Here is an 18,671-nt window from a genome sequence, read left to right on the forward strand (position 1 = left end):
TAGCGAACAGAACATCATGAATTATATAATATTCTAAGGCATATTTAATATGGAACCTTACATACATGTAATAATAACTTTACTTTTATCAAGCCTTATACTATTTTGATGGCAGAAAGGATAATATAATAATTTCAAAATATGCTAAAGTATTAACTTTGAATTGGAATGGTTGTACTTCCCCTTCCTAAACACACAGACACAAAATTACATCTTCCTAATAATCAAAAAAAAATTGAAATAAACATATTTTGAACCATTTTTCTCCGGGCTCATAGCAGTAATGTGCTACAGCAGCAACGTCTTTAGTTTACGATGCTTGCCAACGTGTGCTGTATGGATTCACTATTTTTTACTACAATAGTGATTTGTTTACGTGTACTCAAAACGTGTGATCGCCATTCAGTGCGAGTTTGCACTGTTGTGTCATTATCACGAGCGTTACAAAAACTTGATATTTGAAAATCGGGGTTTCCGTGTCTATTTCTCGGGAATACTCTATAGATCACGTGGCTATTTCATCTAACCCTCGGGCTGAAGCTACACAAGGGGGGAACGTTATTGTGAGAACACGTTCTTACACAATGGAAAACACACAGATACGTGCCAAGTGTAAGAACGAATAATAGTTTTAATGGATAAGTGAATGATGGATAAATTACATTCGATGAAAGAACACCTATAATTTTGAATCTTTCTTGCTTTAGACGAGTTCTCCTGAGCTATGCATCGCTCCTAATCAGTAGTTATCGTCCCACAATATCACGTGACTATTGAAACTGATTCCGACTGCTGTAATTATTTCATATATAAACAGATTTTTCTCTTTATATAAAATACAACTGAATAAGTATAGATTTGCTCTTTCTGTCGATACGTGCCTTCGGTTCTGTATAATCGATATGCACAATGGATATTCGAGATGCAAAGATTTATTTTTAAGACGTGTTTTTTTTAATATTTAGTGGAGGTGAAATACTACAAACCTAATAATTTCAAAAAGCTCTCAAGAACAGAAAAGTTTCAACACCGTTGGCGTTGTTGAAGATGATGGTACATAACACAGTTTTGTACAGGATATATTGTACTTTTGCAAAGCAAAATATACATTTACATTAATTTTCACAGTATAAATTAAGTTGATAGATACACACATACTACAATCTATATAGGTAATTCGCGAACGTACTTTTTTTCTCTCGATTCAATGTTCACCAATATTCATTGTTCGTCTTCAGTATTCAACAATCGATCCGAACAATGTCAGTAGTATGTACAAAAACAAACTTTGTCAAAATGAAGTTTCGTTTCCATAACGACTGGTATATCAGACTGTGCCAGTATATATCAGCCTTGGTTCATTTCCTGGCACACTGCGACACAGTATGGCAATCCAATAAGCGCTCGTTTCGTCATGTCTTGTTCCTGCTCCCCTGTACACGTTCCCACACATTTCGGCGTCCACGATCTTTTGCGAATCCAACTACAGTACGACTTGCAGTTCTGAAGAGCATTGCTGTTCCAAGTATGCCGGCGTGTTACCAAACTTGGATCCTTTTTAACACCGACAGGTTCTTCTCTTTTCCAGTAACTCTGTATACTACATATTGCGGGACAGTCTGTGTTTGTTCTGGTAGTTTTGAGCCTATTGGTGAAACGCGCAGTACGCTGACACTTCTGACATCGCAGATCAATTTGTTTTGAACCGGTGCTTTGTATGCCCATTGACAGGCTGTCGTCAACGGTGCCCATCATAGGGCCGTCGTCTTTCCCGTCCAGGGTTTCCAGATTGACTACACGCAGGCAGACGGAGACCCAGGCGAAAAACAGTAGAACGTTAGCGAGCCGAATGACAGGCATTGTTGGTGCAGTGGCTGCTGTCTCCCTTAACTGTCAAATTGTGTGTTGCGGGCTTTATAAAGAGCCACAAAAGGGGGCGAATGCAATTATTAGATACACTTGGTCACCTAAGGCGAGAAATTGCTACATACTGTGAATGACAGATGTCCTTTAGATTACCCATGCGAGGATGTCGTGTACGTTAATAGTACTGGGACAAAGATGCATGGTTATGCTAAGATGATCGCCGACGGCAGATCGCGTGGCGCCTATTACTGATCTATTCACACTGTCACGAGAGAGCTGTGTACAAAGCATATGTCCTTCGCCATTCTTTGACTAATGTGATACAACCACCTCTGATCAACTGACTTAACGAGTCATGGTTCATCATCGCAAGCAAGGAATTGGCTATATAAGAATATCACACGAAATTATCTCACAGTTTCCTTTGTGTAACTCGTGTTTGCTAAATTGATATGTTTTGTTAGGATTTTTTTTTGATCAATGATGCTTTCTTTAGCCCTTAAAATATGGCAATTTTGTGGCATTAAAGACACAAATTTAAAAACAATTGGGATATCGAGTAGAATTCTTGTTTCTAGAGTTTTTTTGGCAAACACAATAAAACAAAATGGCCGACAATCAGCAATATAACTGTTACTAACTTTTTTATTATCAATATTATGATGACACTAACTGCCATTCAGTACGACTTAAAGTTTTCACATTTAATATATTTCAATTAATTTAGTTTGAATTGTTTCTAATTAATATGCATTTGATATAAATGCAATCATGCCAGACGTCCACGTGGTAAGTGACCACTGCAATATAATCCCACGATGCTTACTAACATAAAACGACTTCTCAGAGAAGTAGAGACAAACTGTACACAAATTATACACGTCACATCGTAAAATAGTGACCTCCATTTTGAATTGCTTCGAAAATTATTTACAATATAAACAGTGTTGTCTGTGTAAGCGAGTCTGTCTCCCTCTATTGTCGATGTAGAGTATACGGGCGGGATTGGCATGTTGCCAAAGACTACACTACAGTGATTATGATCTTAAAATAGTGTCGATTAGGTAGAAACGTACCGCAAAAATCGGTAATTCCTAACACAGTTTTGTTACTATATCAAATGTTTGTAAATATCGGTCATCACATTATCCTCGAACCGTTCATGGTACAATGTATGCATCTTCGGTGAATATCTCACCTCAATATTATAAAGCTCCATTGAACCGCAAAATACATATTATAAAAACAGTTATAACCTCATCCGTCCATGAGGAAGAGGTGAATTGTATTGCTGTATCATAGCTATCGAGCGGAGGCATATTTATTTCTCATACTAAATCAAATAACTATTTGTATTTATTTTATTTTATTACGCAAATTGTAACGTGATTTACGCTGCATGATATTCAGTCGACGACGATGCATTCAATATATAAGCATGAGAAAAAAACTCATTTGAGCCTTGCTCATATTTCAATGTGATTTATATCCAGTAATATATTTTATCAACAAATGTGTTATAGTTAAAAAGAAATCGACATGGTACGTATTACGTCAATGCCACATCAACTATGTAGTAATGGTTTGTAGAAACCATGTAATTGTTTTTTAATAGCAATACCAATGACGTATTGCTCAATACCGGTGACGTATTGAACAATACAAATGACGTATTGATCAATACTGTAAAAGGGTTAATTATTCACTGGGTTTTAATTTAGCTTATTTCGCTGACTGGAAGATGTGCTAAATTAAAACCCAGTGAATATGTAAAATTGATCATAGAACACATGATCTAAATGATAAAACCGTGAATTAAAAACCTACTGAATATGCCTGAAATGGTAAATCAGTGAAATTTAAACCCAGTGAAAATTAGTCATTTTACAGTACTTATGACCTATGTGGTAGTAAACGACTTTATGACGGTAAATGTTTTTAATTTGTCCCATATTGCACCATATAATATAGTAACCGTGTATTTTAAAGAACTGTTTCGAAATATATATTCTCTACACGTGTTCACTGAGTATGTGTACCGACATTGTGCGAAAATACATTGTTGTTTATTACGCAAATATAACAATGTCTTTTTCAATATGTTCACAATAGCTACTGATTGGTCTATCGGGGGCGCGATTTATTGACAATATTTGTTACAACAATTTATTATAACAACAAGTTAGTTGCTGTTATTATTATTAACCAGTATATATTGTCTAAACCTGGGACAATATCAATGTCTTAGTGTTTAAATGTTTTGCAATGCCACCCAGTTACACAAATCTACATTTGACAATGTTCAAATAATGTCATTTGCTTAAAATTATGCGACATGAAATAAAAGAACAAACAAATATAGAATTTGAAACGTTTTCGGCTGATCTGCACTGGCTCGGAAGATGAATTCTGATTGGCTAAAAATACAAAAAACTTGTGGCGTTGAATGCACGTTCATTGTCAGTATTGTTATGCAAATTCAAACTAGCTAATCATTTACAACCTTCCGAGCCAGTGCAGATTAGCCCAACGTTTTCACTGAAATAACCCAGATAAGACAAACTTGCAGTATGTGCATATCATTACAAACGTTTTCAGTCCTTTTTTTGATAGATTGTTCTTGTTGAATAGATCAATTTGTATCATCTTCTAGCATCAAACTGAATCTGACAGCGATCCGTTGATAGCAATCATCTACATTATTATCGCTGTTCTATATGTTATTTACCCGTGATTAGTTTGACCACGTGACAACCCGACAGGACAAGGACGCACGAAACACGTATGTACACGCAACATGTATTGTACGGCGTGAATTTACGTACACCTTATGTTGTATTACTATCGCCACATGCATCTGAACTGACGTATATATAACGAGATTTCAACGAGATCCCCTCTGACTTATTTATTGAACCGATCATAGACGCCGTGCTTTGGTGACGTCACTGAAACAGGTCACAGAATGGCGGATACTACCGGTGAAATGATAGAACACTAAGCCGGGGTATTTGAAACTAAAAATTGGCATTCCAGCACAGCAGCCAATCAGCGACGGCCTAACGCTTAGATGACAATTTCGGTTTCAAATACCCCGGCTTAGTGTTCTAGGTTCTTCGCGTAATTAGGTGTTCGTATGCAAGGGATTTTTCCACACAAAAACGACGAATTCTGGCGAATTTTGTTATCAGTTGGCTTAATATAACCCCAACGGACCGTATTTTTGTGAAAGATTGGTATTTTTGTCCTGATTTGTAGGAATCTGAAAAACGCGTTTCACAACTTGTCTCTTATTTAGTTTTATGCGTCATTCAAGATGGCGGCCCCCATATAGTAAATATCGCATTTATTTTATTATATCAGATGTGCGCCAGCTGACTGTGGCTTACACGTAGAGATACCAGAATGAATACACATTAATTCATTACATATAGTCCTGCTTTATTCACAACCCCTCGCTGTACCATTCTCTGCTGCTTCCTCCTCTTACCCTTCTCTTAAAAAGGTTACAAACTCCCATATTAAAAGTCAAGTCTCTAAGGCGTGGCAGAGTAAACATGCAATCAGCCAATCGCTGCAGTTGTTGACACGATCACGTTATTACATGGATGTGTCTCATGGCTAAAGCCTTGCAAAGTTGCCACTACTAAATACAACAAGTAACCTGTAGAATACTGTGTGGGTAATATTTTTTATATTGATTTTTGTTGCATTTGCAGCAAATAGTTACCAAACAATGAGAAATCTATAGGATTGAATATACCCCACAGCTGGCTTCACATGCATTGTTCATAGTTCATATGGTGCTTACACCAAGATTTAATTACAGCACCTAGGCGGTATGTGGTTACAGCTTAATGTTCGAGTAATCGCAAGAAATTGACATGACAATAGAAATTCATTAAAGACTGCCACTCCCATGCAATTAACAGCGAGTGAAATTCCTGGGATTGAAACATATATTTTGAAGTCACTGATGTAGGCAACGAATAACTGCAAGTTGACATAAAGACGAGATAGTTTATTTAATCAGTGGTCAACTAGAGGCTGAAATTATAATTAATTTGTTTATTTCAATTTCTTCTGACGTCAAATAGAATACACTGGTGAAACACGGTAGTAACTGTGGGTGAAAGGATGTTTTGGGGTGTAGTTTACATTGTATATGGAGTGGTAGGGTCGGGTGTAATGTGTTCATTTCCAACTATTATGAAGTCACGTAGAATTTCACTTAATTTATTTTTGCTGACATGTTTTCAAGCATTACATGTGAATCTAATTTTCACTGCGCTGTGTCTCAATATAGTATGAGGGAAATGGCATATTCACTGGAATTTATTTCAGGGGAAAAATGTTTTCAGTGATAATGAAGTATTATGACAGATACCCTCCCCGTGGCTTTCATTGCGTATGGAAGTTATTTTCACGAGTGATGCGGTGTATCCTGCTGCCGTACTTTCACGAGCGAAGCCACGGGGAGGGTGTGGGGTTCTGTTATTATACACATGTCCCATATTTGATTATTTCATATTAAAAAAAGAACGTGCAACAAACCGGGATAGAAATTTAGATCGGGGAACCCAATTGCCCATTAATATGCTCCAAGACAGTGCTGCGACCTAGCAACGCTTGTCAGTGTAGAACGCGTGTCGCTGTACGTGTGAAAATAAAATAATCAGACGTCTAATTTAAGTCATTGTCCGAATAAATAACTCGTGGATGTTTAAGCGCGGTGGTCGTAGCACAGCGTGTGTTCGAATTTCATGTAAATAAACAATGTATTTTACACGCGTTGTATACGTCGCTGTGAGTCCCATATCGAACAGGACGCGACACGACGACTGTCGCCCTTTAGTTGGGACCACGACAGAACCAGAACTTAAACTGGGCGACTACGATACACGGTTGATGTTGAAGTTAAAAGTTCCTCCACAGATCTGTACATTGGCAAACATGCCGTGCAACTGCGGTACTCCACTGACGGAATGACTTTCGTTGAAATCGGTCGTCGCTGACTCGTGAGCTGCACACTACAACCTCGTTTGTGATGTTGCTTGCTTGTCGTGGATAGACTGAGTCTTGGTTACCGGTTAAATTTTGCTAATTTGGCGTTGGTAATCTTTATTTGGAACTGAGTAACGCCGCAACGTCGCCAGCAGAAACCTCATGGTATATCGATGTTGATGGTTGCGGCTCCATATTAATCGGAGATTTTACTGCGGGTCCAGGCAGCGGGTGGATCTTCCGAGAGCCCTTCAAGATTTATAAAACTCAGATTCCAGGTGGTCAACAAACATTAAGTTCTCCCAATCCTAGTATTCTATGTGATGTACATCTAACATGCCAAAAATGCTGGTGAACGATTTGAACCTGACAAAAATACTTGAAATAGATACCAGGAAGGGGAGAGGGGTAAAAGAAAAGTTATATAACATTTTCTTATTCAATAATTTATTAAAATACACAAGTTTGTCCAACTCCCTGTGATACAACACCTCAGACATAGCTCATTGTCCTCGGCTGGAGTGTGGGCAAAAAGTTACTATTTGAATTTTTGATATCTTTTTTCATTAATGAGAAAGTTGACCCCGAAGTTAAAGTAAATGTTCAGCAGGAATGGCTTTTTAACTCTTCTGTAATTTTTTTTTGGCTTGGCTGATTTTGTCACGGTTCATACTTGACAGGCAGGTCGTACCATCACTAATTGGAAAAACAATCCTGACCCACCGCTACCATGGCAACAGCCAAAGTCTTGTAATAGCAGTGCCCAAATGATCATGCCTTTTATTTTGGCTACGTTGCGCACTGGTAAGAGATCACCGGCGCCGACATTGTTACCACTGTCAACGGAATCCCAACGCAGCTTTGAACTTTGAATAAAATGTAAATGCTGCTTCCAATCTAGAAAATACTATCGCAAAACGATTGGAAATTATACATTTAACGGTTGAATACGTCCTAACAATAAAATAAAGTGACTTCTAATGACTGCCATGTTATTTTGCAAACCTCGTATCAGGTGCCCGGTTTTAGTTATAAACAGACGTTAGCTTCACGTTCATGTCCCTTCCATGATAACAGCCGAAAACATATTGCTTGTTTTTTACCGGTTTTCATTGGCAACCGAAGTATTTTTATTTTGTAAACAAATTTTCGTCTGCTATTTTTATTCAGTTCAAATCGTTCAGCAACATTTTTGGCATATTAGGTGTACATCACATGGAATACTACGATTGTGAGAACTTGATGTATGTTGACTGATTTTTATCATAGTACGAAGTACCAGGAAGTTACTCAGTTCCAAATAAAGATTACCAACGTTAAATGAGCAACATTTGACTGGTAATCAAGATTCATGTAATCCATGGCCAACAAGCAACATCACAAGCGAAGTTGTAGCATGCAGTAAGTCATCCCGTCAGTGGAGTACCGCAGTAACACGGCATGTTTGCCATCACCATTGTATTCAAACGAATCACGTGGTGTGCCGTTCTCGTTCAAACCCGGGATTCGATCAATAGGGGAGTCCCATTAAAAAAACACATTGCAAATCATGCAAGTCCAACATTTTCAAACCAATATACTAAAACAGAAATGCTCAGAGATGTAAATGAAGGATAGATATTACTTTTCACTATACACATCTCTGTTGATACTATCCCTCACATATTCTACTCCCAATTACTCCTGCGTAAAATGGACTAGCCTGTTCATGTTGACATTCAGACTAAAATCACGTGACAGGCTGTTAAAATTGGCTGTTGCATACTCTTTCGCCGGTCTGGAAAATGTGTTTAATTAACTCACATTCAAGCAACAATGCAGATTTCCCAGTGGGAGTGAGACTATTCAAACTCTGCCACTAAAAAATAGGGGTGTTTTCAGCAAAAAACGAATAACCCTGGAATACACACAATATACTGAATTTCGGAACAAATCGTGCATTACTTACAGCAGCAGAATACCACAGAAATATCAGACGAAACATGAAAACACTATATATTGTATTTCAGCCTGAACCCTCTATATTGCAATTCAAGGAATTAACCCCATATGTGCATCCATTTCCCACCTTGGTATCACCCACCCCTGAAAACAAACTCTTAATACCACGCTGAAGCGTTTGGTAATAAGTCCATCCTAAATATGTCAGTTGTTGGATTACACAATAGTCTAAAGGCGCGTGAACCGAATGTGCGAACGTGAAGTCGCTATCATAACATATATATCAGAAATGAATTTATCAAGATATTACATAAATCACACAAGTACGCTGTATTTCGTAAAATTATTATGGTTTGTTGTAATTAACAAAATGGCTAATATGGCAAAGCAAAATAACAAACACAATCTCATTAACAAACATCATAGGATAACTTTCAATTTATTTAAAAAGAAAATAAACGAATTCAAACTCCATTTGTTGGTGTACATCGCCTCTAAGAAAGGTGCATATGACCATACAATTCGCGTTCAAGCAGCTTTCCTTTCCTCTGACGGGATTTGTCAACCGATTAGACCAGGCTTTATTAGAAAATAGCATGTTACACACGTTTTTATTGATCCCATAGTCACGAAGCAGAAGTGGACATAGTGAATTATGTTTTTGATGAAGGCCACAATGCTCTTCCATCTACTCGTTGTAAACAATATTAACATTGCAACGATGTGGCATAGCACTAATCAATATTCTAATCAATTGTTATAATAGTATAACAATTGTTTTGGTTGAAATGTACATCCGTAAAATATTAGTATATTTCACGCAAAGGCCCATTTTTATTAAACCAAGTGATTGAATACGTGGTTTCGCTGTTACACACCTAAGATGCAATAAAGTCATTTGTCTGATGTGGACATCAGGATTCTGACAGTAACCATGTGATTATGACTCGAAATGATATATGGCTGGCCCCACATATGGAATAGGGTGTGCTTTTCCAAACATCACATCACCTTTTGGTGTTATACCATGTATTATTTATTCAGTGATTTAACCATTTCGGTTGTCGCTGTGTTCATGAACTTGTATTTTCATTTTGGTCTTTGCTTAATGATCTATGGATGGGTATGCTATTTTCAATTTTCAGTAACATGCTCACACCGTGTCTATATATAGCTGTATATGCCGTGCAAACTGAAGGATCAATATATATGACCAGAATTTCTAGCGTTTATGAATGTATAAGGGTGTATTATGATTTGTAATAGTGTGTGTAAATTGTGTAATGACAGGAAGTAGCATTCGATAGTTATAATAAAGATGTTCTTAATCAAACTCAAAGTAGTCTGGATTGAGTTACAGAAAATTAATTGCACATTAATAATTGTGTACACGTAACCTTGTTTGCTTTGTTTACTCTTCAATCATCATCTCTTGATTTAGAGTTCAATGTAATACATGTTTTCTTTTTTTGCGCATTGTAAATTGAGAGAGCTCATACTGAATCTGAAATATCTCTAAGCTCGAAGATAAACACTTTGTTCTTTGTCAATCATTGGCCTTCGCTACTTGTCATATTAAAGTTTGGTCACGAATATTCATAAGTAGATCAATATGTGTTCAGTCCAACGCTGTAAGTATAACGAGTATTTTTCAGATATTAAGGTACTTAATATAGTACATATGCTGGAAATTTAATTGTAATTCGTATAATATCTCAATGTGTCAGTGTCACTTCTATGATTCACAGCAAACAGCAAACTTCTTTCATATAAAGGTTCCCAAAACGAAAGAGAAAGTGGGCGACCTTATAAGAGCTTCATGAACACAGTGTTCAACGGTTAGTGTATAGAATATTAATGGGACTTCCGTTAAACTGTGAGGTGAATAAAGTAAAACTGTACAGTGATTACAATGAATCGCTGCATTAAATGTTGAATTGAACCACAACATTCACCATCAGATTTATTGTGCGCGCGTTAATAACGATGGTCTATGGAGACAAAATTACACGCTTTTCATTAGGAACCTTATAAAAGTATTATCCAAATTCAAACAATTCATTAAAACATCTTGGCAATCAGTTCATAATGAAACTTCTCTCACAATCAACTGAACCAAAAGGAAAGTATATACAATTATGATTTCCTACTGTTACTGACAAGCTCAACATATTAAATCTTTAAATGGGATTGTGGGCCTGTGCTCGCCCTAGAGACCCGACTCTGTAAACAGTGCTACACACTTATATAACCCTTACTAAAACACTCAGTTGCTTACCAGTATTTAATAAAGGTAACAGTTATGTATAGCTTTCTCTAATCTAATACATCATGGGTCTGAATAATGCTTACAGCAACCACTTTTTATTCTAATACAATATTTGTAATTACAATCAGTCTGAGTTGTAATAGTTAATATATTCATATAATGCATATATGATGTTGGTTCAACGTGTACTGGGAGCAAAACAGGTTTCTTATTTCCGTTCACAACCCTGCACCAAGTGTATATAAAGACAGTAATCATTAAACAGTCAGAAATGTTTACATTAATTAGGTAAGAGAATTTAGGGCCATTTAATTTAAGATTTTCACTCTATATAGGTTGTCTATATATCCATATATCTAAGAGCATCAACATCAACATTCTGGAAGCAGCATGGTTACACCATAACAAAACACATCAGACACATGTTTTTTTCCGCACAGAATAAATAATATTGATAACAGCAGGTGGTCGGTGATTATTTTAATTCGAGACAAACCAATATAGATATAACTACCACATTAACATCTTCAGCTCATATTATAATTATATAGTGTGTTGTAGTTAGTGGAGGAAGTTAGAAACAAACAAACAAACAAACAAATGTTTCAAAGCGCGTAATATATATGATGGAATACTATCAATAACAATTCTAAATTGCAAAGCTATTTTGTTTCTAAAGGTAAGCCTAACCTCTGTTCTTCAGGTTTATCGATCTAAATATCATGTAACTTTATGATAGTGTTGTCAGTACAGGCGTTGCTTAGATTTGCAAGCACAAGCGGTCCCCTCTGATATTTCCTACCCACCGCAATGACATTAACTTTTTTTCTCAAGTGATTTAGTTGTGTTCTCATAACTTTTACACAAATCACATGAAATCAATACTGACCGAATTGTACAGTGATAAAAAGACACTACAAAGGGTGGGTTCGTAATCAGAGGCCACAGAACGGTCGATCTGACAGACACGCTGTTCATTGCGCTATCTGAACCTTATGTCAGTTATTGGCTTTTTGGGCTATTTTATTCTAGGAGTTTTCGTGTTACATTGTTAGATAATGGATATTCATAAGTTGACCACTATTTGGATTCTGCGTTTATGACTTAAGAAAATTTGTATAATACATTGATTCTATAGTCCAAAATAGTGGCATGGCCTCTTTTCAGATTAGGAATTTCTTGCAAAATTGTTTCCATAACTCGCCGAAGGTTTTTAAAAGTACGTTTCTGCAAAATATAAATAAGTATAGAATGTTTGGAGCGGCAGGTTTAAGTCAAATCGTTTTCTTCTCATAAATGATCCTAGGACTTTTATATAGAACACATAACATCAAAGATAAACACTGCCCAAGTTTTACTGTGCTAAGAAGAAGGCACATAAACTAGGAACAAACGCAGAGCTCACACAACAGGTGACGGGACAGACACGTTACTCATTGAGATATCTAGAACGTGATGTCAGTCATTGACTTTTGTTAATTCAACATTATTCTCTTTGAAATACAATGATAACGTGATAAAAAAATACATGATAACGTCTGAGTTAATTGTGAAAAGGGTTTATTCTTCCGTTTATAGGTAGGCAACGGTGGTTTGTAAAACGAGTTACTCAATCTTATTAAGCAAGCAAGATTTTCAACAATACATATTATCGAAGCAAAATATTTGAGTAAATTGTCACGTAAAACGTGAGATTTGACTAAAAGAAGACTGCAAATATGTACATTGTCGGCAATTATTACAAAGCACGAAGCATCATGTGCGTTCATCTGTGTGCACTAAGGTAACAATGAGAGTTTAGTATATTCCAATATTATTCCACTTTAACATATATGACACACGTTTTGGGGAATGTACATAAATTACATTCAATACATGTGCTGTCATTTCTAGGAAGAATGTTCTGCTGAGCCAGAAGGGTTGGCCATCAATGACATGTTCTAATAAGTCTATTTGGGGAAAATATTAAAAAGATTTTACTTTATTTCGAGTCCAAGTCGTGGTTCAAACCGAAAAATGAATCGCAATATTGATATCTCTTGGAGTATTCACGTGAATTGTTAGTGGGACTGAACCCAAATAATCGATGTTAAGGCGCGTTTAGCTAAAATAAAATGGCGTTTTTCAACACAAAATGGCCTAAATTTTGCTGAAATGGCTGATATTCTTAATATTTTCGGTCAAAAAGATTTGTATCCCCTCGTATCATATCATCTATTTCGAGGAATTCGAAAATTCTGTGTTCTTTTTGGTTGTTTGGTCACAGAAGTAGATAAACACCCGAATAAGTGTTCACAAAAGGACAATGTTTATTGTTTTGGGAATTTATAATTTTTATTATGCTTATACCAACACACATATACTATACATACCAATAACTGATCGGCTCGTTGGGAATTCAAGTTTGTTTTTAGTTGATTATTATCGTCAATACTGAAAATAAATATTATCGCATACAAGCTGGATTTGTATCCATAAATCCATTCCTGACCTACTAAAATGCTGATTTTTATCATTTAATTGTGTTTACTCGATATATCGAGAGCATATTTCTACGTTCTGTGAGTACGTTCATGATAATCGCGCTGACGATCAACGAGATGGGTCATAATGATTGATCATCGTAAATCAAAAACGTATCTCCGGATTTTGTTCAATAAAACCGAGCACCAAAGTAAAAAGATGTGATATGAGAAGGAAGTCACGTAGGACGTAGATCCATGCTGATATAACACTAAGTTTATGCATCCTTACATAACCACTGGTTGTACTATTTTGGCACACTCAATAACATTGTGAAACAAGGCTGTTACGTCAGTAAATATTTATGATGATACATTGGTCCAACATGGTGATAATCAATATTCGGGTATTTTTAACAATAGCGAATAATTTCTCGTATGACGTTTAGAGAGAATACACAATTTACACATTTGAAACATACAGGCAGTGTGTATACATTGGTTACTTAATATGTATCAGCTTGTCGGTAACTACTGACAACTATTTGTAACTACAGGAAACTGTTATTATTATCAAAAACCAATGGCGAATATACTAGGTAACTCCCGATATCTCAACCAGTGTTTCACTAGCAGGTCGCGAATATTAAATTGGATATCGATCGCTATTATGGTGTATCTAGTCTAAATATTCGGCAGTCGTGCAAAGGCGTATAACGTAAAATAAAAACAAGACAAAAGTAGCGGTAAACTATGCAAGTAATTCTCACAATTGCTTTCTGAGTTTACAGAACGAAATTAGTGACTGCAGCATCCTGGTAACAATGTTCGATTGCCTGTAATTATTGCCATGTAAACAAACAATAAATTCTATAAGCGCTGTACACGTTGCTATGAGTCCCCTGTCGAACAGCACGCGGCATATTACTTTTTCGGGCCAGTTAGTATTATAGTTGAGTAGTTAGCGTATTAGTCTACAGTGACAAGGCGCTAAGTAGTGTGCGCGAGTTTGAGTGCGTGTAGGTTCGTTTGCTTGTAATTATTTACTACACTGTGGCAGTGCGAGTAGACACAACATTTATCGATTAAAATTAGCAAATACATAAAATCTACTTTCCAATTAGAGTGCAATGCAGGTTCCATGTTGATGTTGTTTTAAGTTTATATACATCGCATAAATAAATACATGTACCGATGATATGCGTGACATTTACAATCAAATTCAATTTAATCATTCAACAAAATTATGAACATATTTTTATTGGGTGGACAGAAACTCAATGACAATGTGTCTTTGGTACAGTCGTAGTTCACAGACGTCATGTATTCATATATGCGTTTATTTATTTATTGGCGGGTCGTGCAAGAAAGAAAAGATAAACTCTCTCAAATGATCAAATGTCAGAATAACGACCTCACTATTTTCAGTTTTATTGTCTTGTAAATCCCTTATCGTTGAGTATGCGTCATTATGTTCACGGCGTTTGAAAACGAGAAAGTTACATGCATTTAGTGAATGACGACAATTACGTACATTTCACGACATACTGCCAGTCGAGAACAAACAATTCTTTTTCACTCTATCACGTTTTATTTAAGTAGCGTTTAAAACAATGTGGAATTGGCAGTCTCCGCTGAAAAATGTTGATCGCAGCGAATTATCTTGCGAGCCCTCGAGCAAAACGTGATTATATGCTACAATATATGAAACACGACACTTCAGTATCAAATCGATTCAATCACTTTAGTTGTATCGCGTCATGTATTCTACCTTACAACAATCACTATAACGTGTACGAACAATAAACGCAATACTCTATATTTTAAAATCAAGAGGATGCGCCTTATTTGATCGTGTTTGTTATACACACCCACATTAGAAATTGACAATTAAGACTTTGGGGGATTTTCACACGTTTTGACATTCAAAAACTTCATTCGATGAGATGTCATAATTTGACTAATCGAGAACAGTATCCTTTTATAGTTCCACAAATTAGTTTAATATTTGACTGACATACTATTTTGGAAATTAGAAATGCAAAAAATAATGAGAATGAAATCGTCGTTAAAAAAACAAACAATCAGAATTCAAATTTAATTTTCACAGCGACTGTGAAAACATCATTCTTTTTTATAAATCTCATGACGCAGTGACTATTGTACACCTCTGCAGACCGCCTTTTCACCATTCGTCAATTTTTGTCATGCCCTTAATTTAGCACTGGCTCTCATGTCACGTTACTGCCCATTGCTCCCGGCCAATGTAGATATCATGAAAGCGTGGACAGATACCACAGATATATTTATATATTCAGACGAGTTTTATGTACTTGTCAGTTTCTTATCTGGAGTATGTACAACTAATATAACAATGTGTTACTTAGATATGGTTAAGAGTTAAGCCCGTGTGTTGTCTAGACCGCAATAGCGAAAGGATTATGTGAATTAAGGAACGTCCCCACCATTTTGGAACTTTTAATTAAATAATGTAAACGCCGGGAATTATATGCATATTTTGATGATTTGTTTGAACATTGTTGACTTTCAATTATTCTTTTTTCTGTGCATGGTGGAAACATTACTAGCCGAACGTAAAAAATCAGATTAAACGTGTCCCATTATAGTCCAATTGTGTTTTTTTAAACTTCAGTTGATGTGTTTTACAGCATTAATGAGTTATCTAAAGGTGTGGTTAAATCGAAGAAAGCTTTCATATTCTCTGTTAACACCTTTGTTATTGGATGTAAGTCATTAACTGGTGTTTTTTTTGACATCTACAGATTGTCATTCTAGTTCAAAAGTGACAGTTATGCAAATTAACTATTATCTGTCACGGGTTTCGTTACACATACGTCATTACGAGCTTCGTGTCAACTTTGTTTTACATGTAAAAATCTTTCAGTAATTTCTATCAACATCCTAAGTGATTTGGATTTCGATCGGTTCGTGAGAAGTCTTATCTAAAAGGATCCTGAACTTAAATTTAGAAGTACCTCCAAAGTAAAGTAGCCTTAGATGATTACTACAGCGAGAATAATGTTTGAGTTAGTGAATTGTTACCTTAAGCGCAACCTAGCTTCAATATTACAAAATATCAGGATATGTTGCCAAACCAACAGTTTTTAGTGTTAGCATTGTTCACGATATTACAATAATAAATAGGAATTGTTCAGCGTGTAATAGAAAGTACACAATCAACATGATATTTGTATACACCGTTGACATCTCTAACTTATCTTCAAAATTGTGTCGTTAACACAATACGATACCATATACAGAGATTGAGGATATGGTCTCTCCGCAATGAGACTGTGTGATATATGGTTCATTAGTTCTTTGAACTGACTAGAAGTGTTCTTTCATAATGTGTGCGATGTAACATATACGCATCGCTAATGAGTGTTTATCACATGTATTCTTCGGAAGTATTTCTGTTTTGTAATTACGTGATCATTTTTATAGCCTAGTTTTAAGTTGTGTTCACGTACCTCGGATAAGTGTTAACTTAGTAGCTACACCTTACGCTCGAATGTCACCATTCGCATATTCCTCTGAATCGACCATATGTTCTTAGTCATTTCGGCGATTTACGTTAGGTTTGTCGTTGTGGTGAGCGTGACCTCCTACAAGTAAGGCGAAGTTATCTTATGCATTGTCCGGGCGTATTTTTAATTTTGTCAATTTATTATGTCAATCATATATCGTAAAAACTTTCTGTTGGTAGTTTCTCCAATGTAAACTATTCGTGTTACCAATACCAATTTACATATCACAATTTAAAAGTTATTTTTTCTTTCATTTTACGTAAACGTACTTACACCAATGCCTGGTTAAAAGTGTAAGCATTGCTGTTAGTTTCCAACGTGGACACAATTAAAGAAAATCCAATTGTTTTTTTAATATAACCATACTATATGAACATATGGATAATTGATTTAAATCTGTCCTTTAAAAAGTACATATTTTAATTCACAAATAAAGCATGTCACGCATTTGTTAACGAATGAAAGTGGTGTCTAATTTAACGATGGAAATGCAGAACAATCCACCACACCAAAGCAACATATTCGTCTATTTGTGTATACGTATAATCATGCGTTCAGTTACATGCAAAAAGTGTGTAATATTTTAAATGTGTTCGATAACAATTTCAAGAAGGCAAATAGTATTCAAAAATCACACACATATAATTATATACAAAGTTACCTACCAAAGGAAATGTTGACACGGTGTGGGAAACTGCAGGTGTTATACTCTCGTGATCGTGTGTCCCTGGAGTAAAACAGCATAGAGGCACAGCACCCAGTAGTAGTTGAGATACGTTGTTGATCGGTGTGTTGCGTTCTACAAACTGAAATATGCAAGCCACCTACCAGAGATAATTGTAAAAAAATATCATATGAAGACTACGCTTATCGCGACGTCACTATGTCACGTGGTTTAATAAATCATGCATTAAAACGTGTCGGATCGTAAGTGGAGTATCGTGTCATTTTGTACTAATTTTCGCACGTATTTATATTTGAAGCCCACGCCATACAAAATTGTATGCAATTGAAGTAAAGCGATCGTTTTAAATGATTGGGCCCTTGGGAACGAGATTTCATTATGCTAATTTGTGCATATGTTCATTTCGCTTCTCGTGTTACTTGTCTGCCGTTGGAAGACCAGTTTATTGACTTGTGTTCATGGAATGTTTCGCTTGTGAATGTACATTTACCGAATGGATCCGATGACACACATCTGTTGTCCGCCGAGGGATCATCCGGGTACTGAATTATAAGGAACGGCAAATAGGTGTATGTTTAGGTCCACAGAAAATGAACTGAGTTCGCTGTGCTGAACATCTTGCCAGAAAATATGGATGAAAAGAACCTAAACGTGGAATAAAGGAGATTGCGCCGATTGTCATCAACTTGGCAAACTGTTTAATCTTATCGGCTCTATTTTCGAGAATATCCCGCCGCCGGGTTTTCGGATAAAACGGTGCAAAACGCAACGGTCTTCTTATCATCTTCGCTTTAAATAAAAACACCAGGAGGCGAATTCTTGTTAATTCAGTGAAACACGATTTACAAATTAAAGAGTATTCGAGGATAAATCCTTCTTTCCGTTTCTTGTTTCAT

General features: G+C 36.1%; 1 protein-coding gene across 1 annotated transcript in view; it reads right to left on the reverse strand.

Annotated features, from left to right (window-relative positions):
* Nucleotides 1-17,901, reverse strand: part of LOC144364070 (uncharacterized) — a 28,150-nt gene extending 10,249 nt beyond the window's left edge. Inside the window, exon 1 of the mRNA XM_078014393.1 lies at nucleotides 17,756-17,901. The gene's annotated coding sequence lies outside the window, so the exon portion shown is untranslated. The remainder of the gene's footprint in view (nucleotides 1-17,755) is intronic.
* Between the last annotated feature and the right edge of the window lie 770 nt (nucleotides 17,902-18,671).

This window comes from Saccoglossus kowalevskii, chromosome 17 (assembly GCF_978046115.1).
Source record: "Saccoglossus kowalevskii chromosome 17, keSacKowa6.1, whole genome shotgun sequence".
Taxonomy (NCBI): Eukaryota; Metazoa; Hemichordata; class Enteropneusta; family Harrimaniidae; genus Saccoglossus; species Saccoglossus kowalevskii.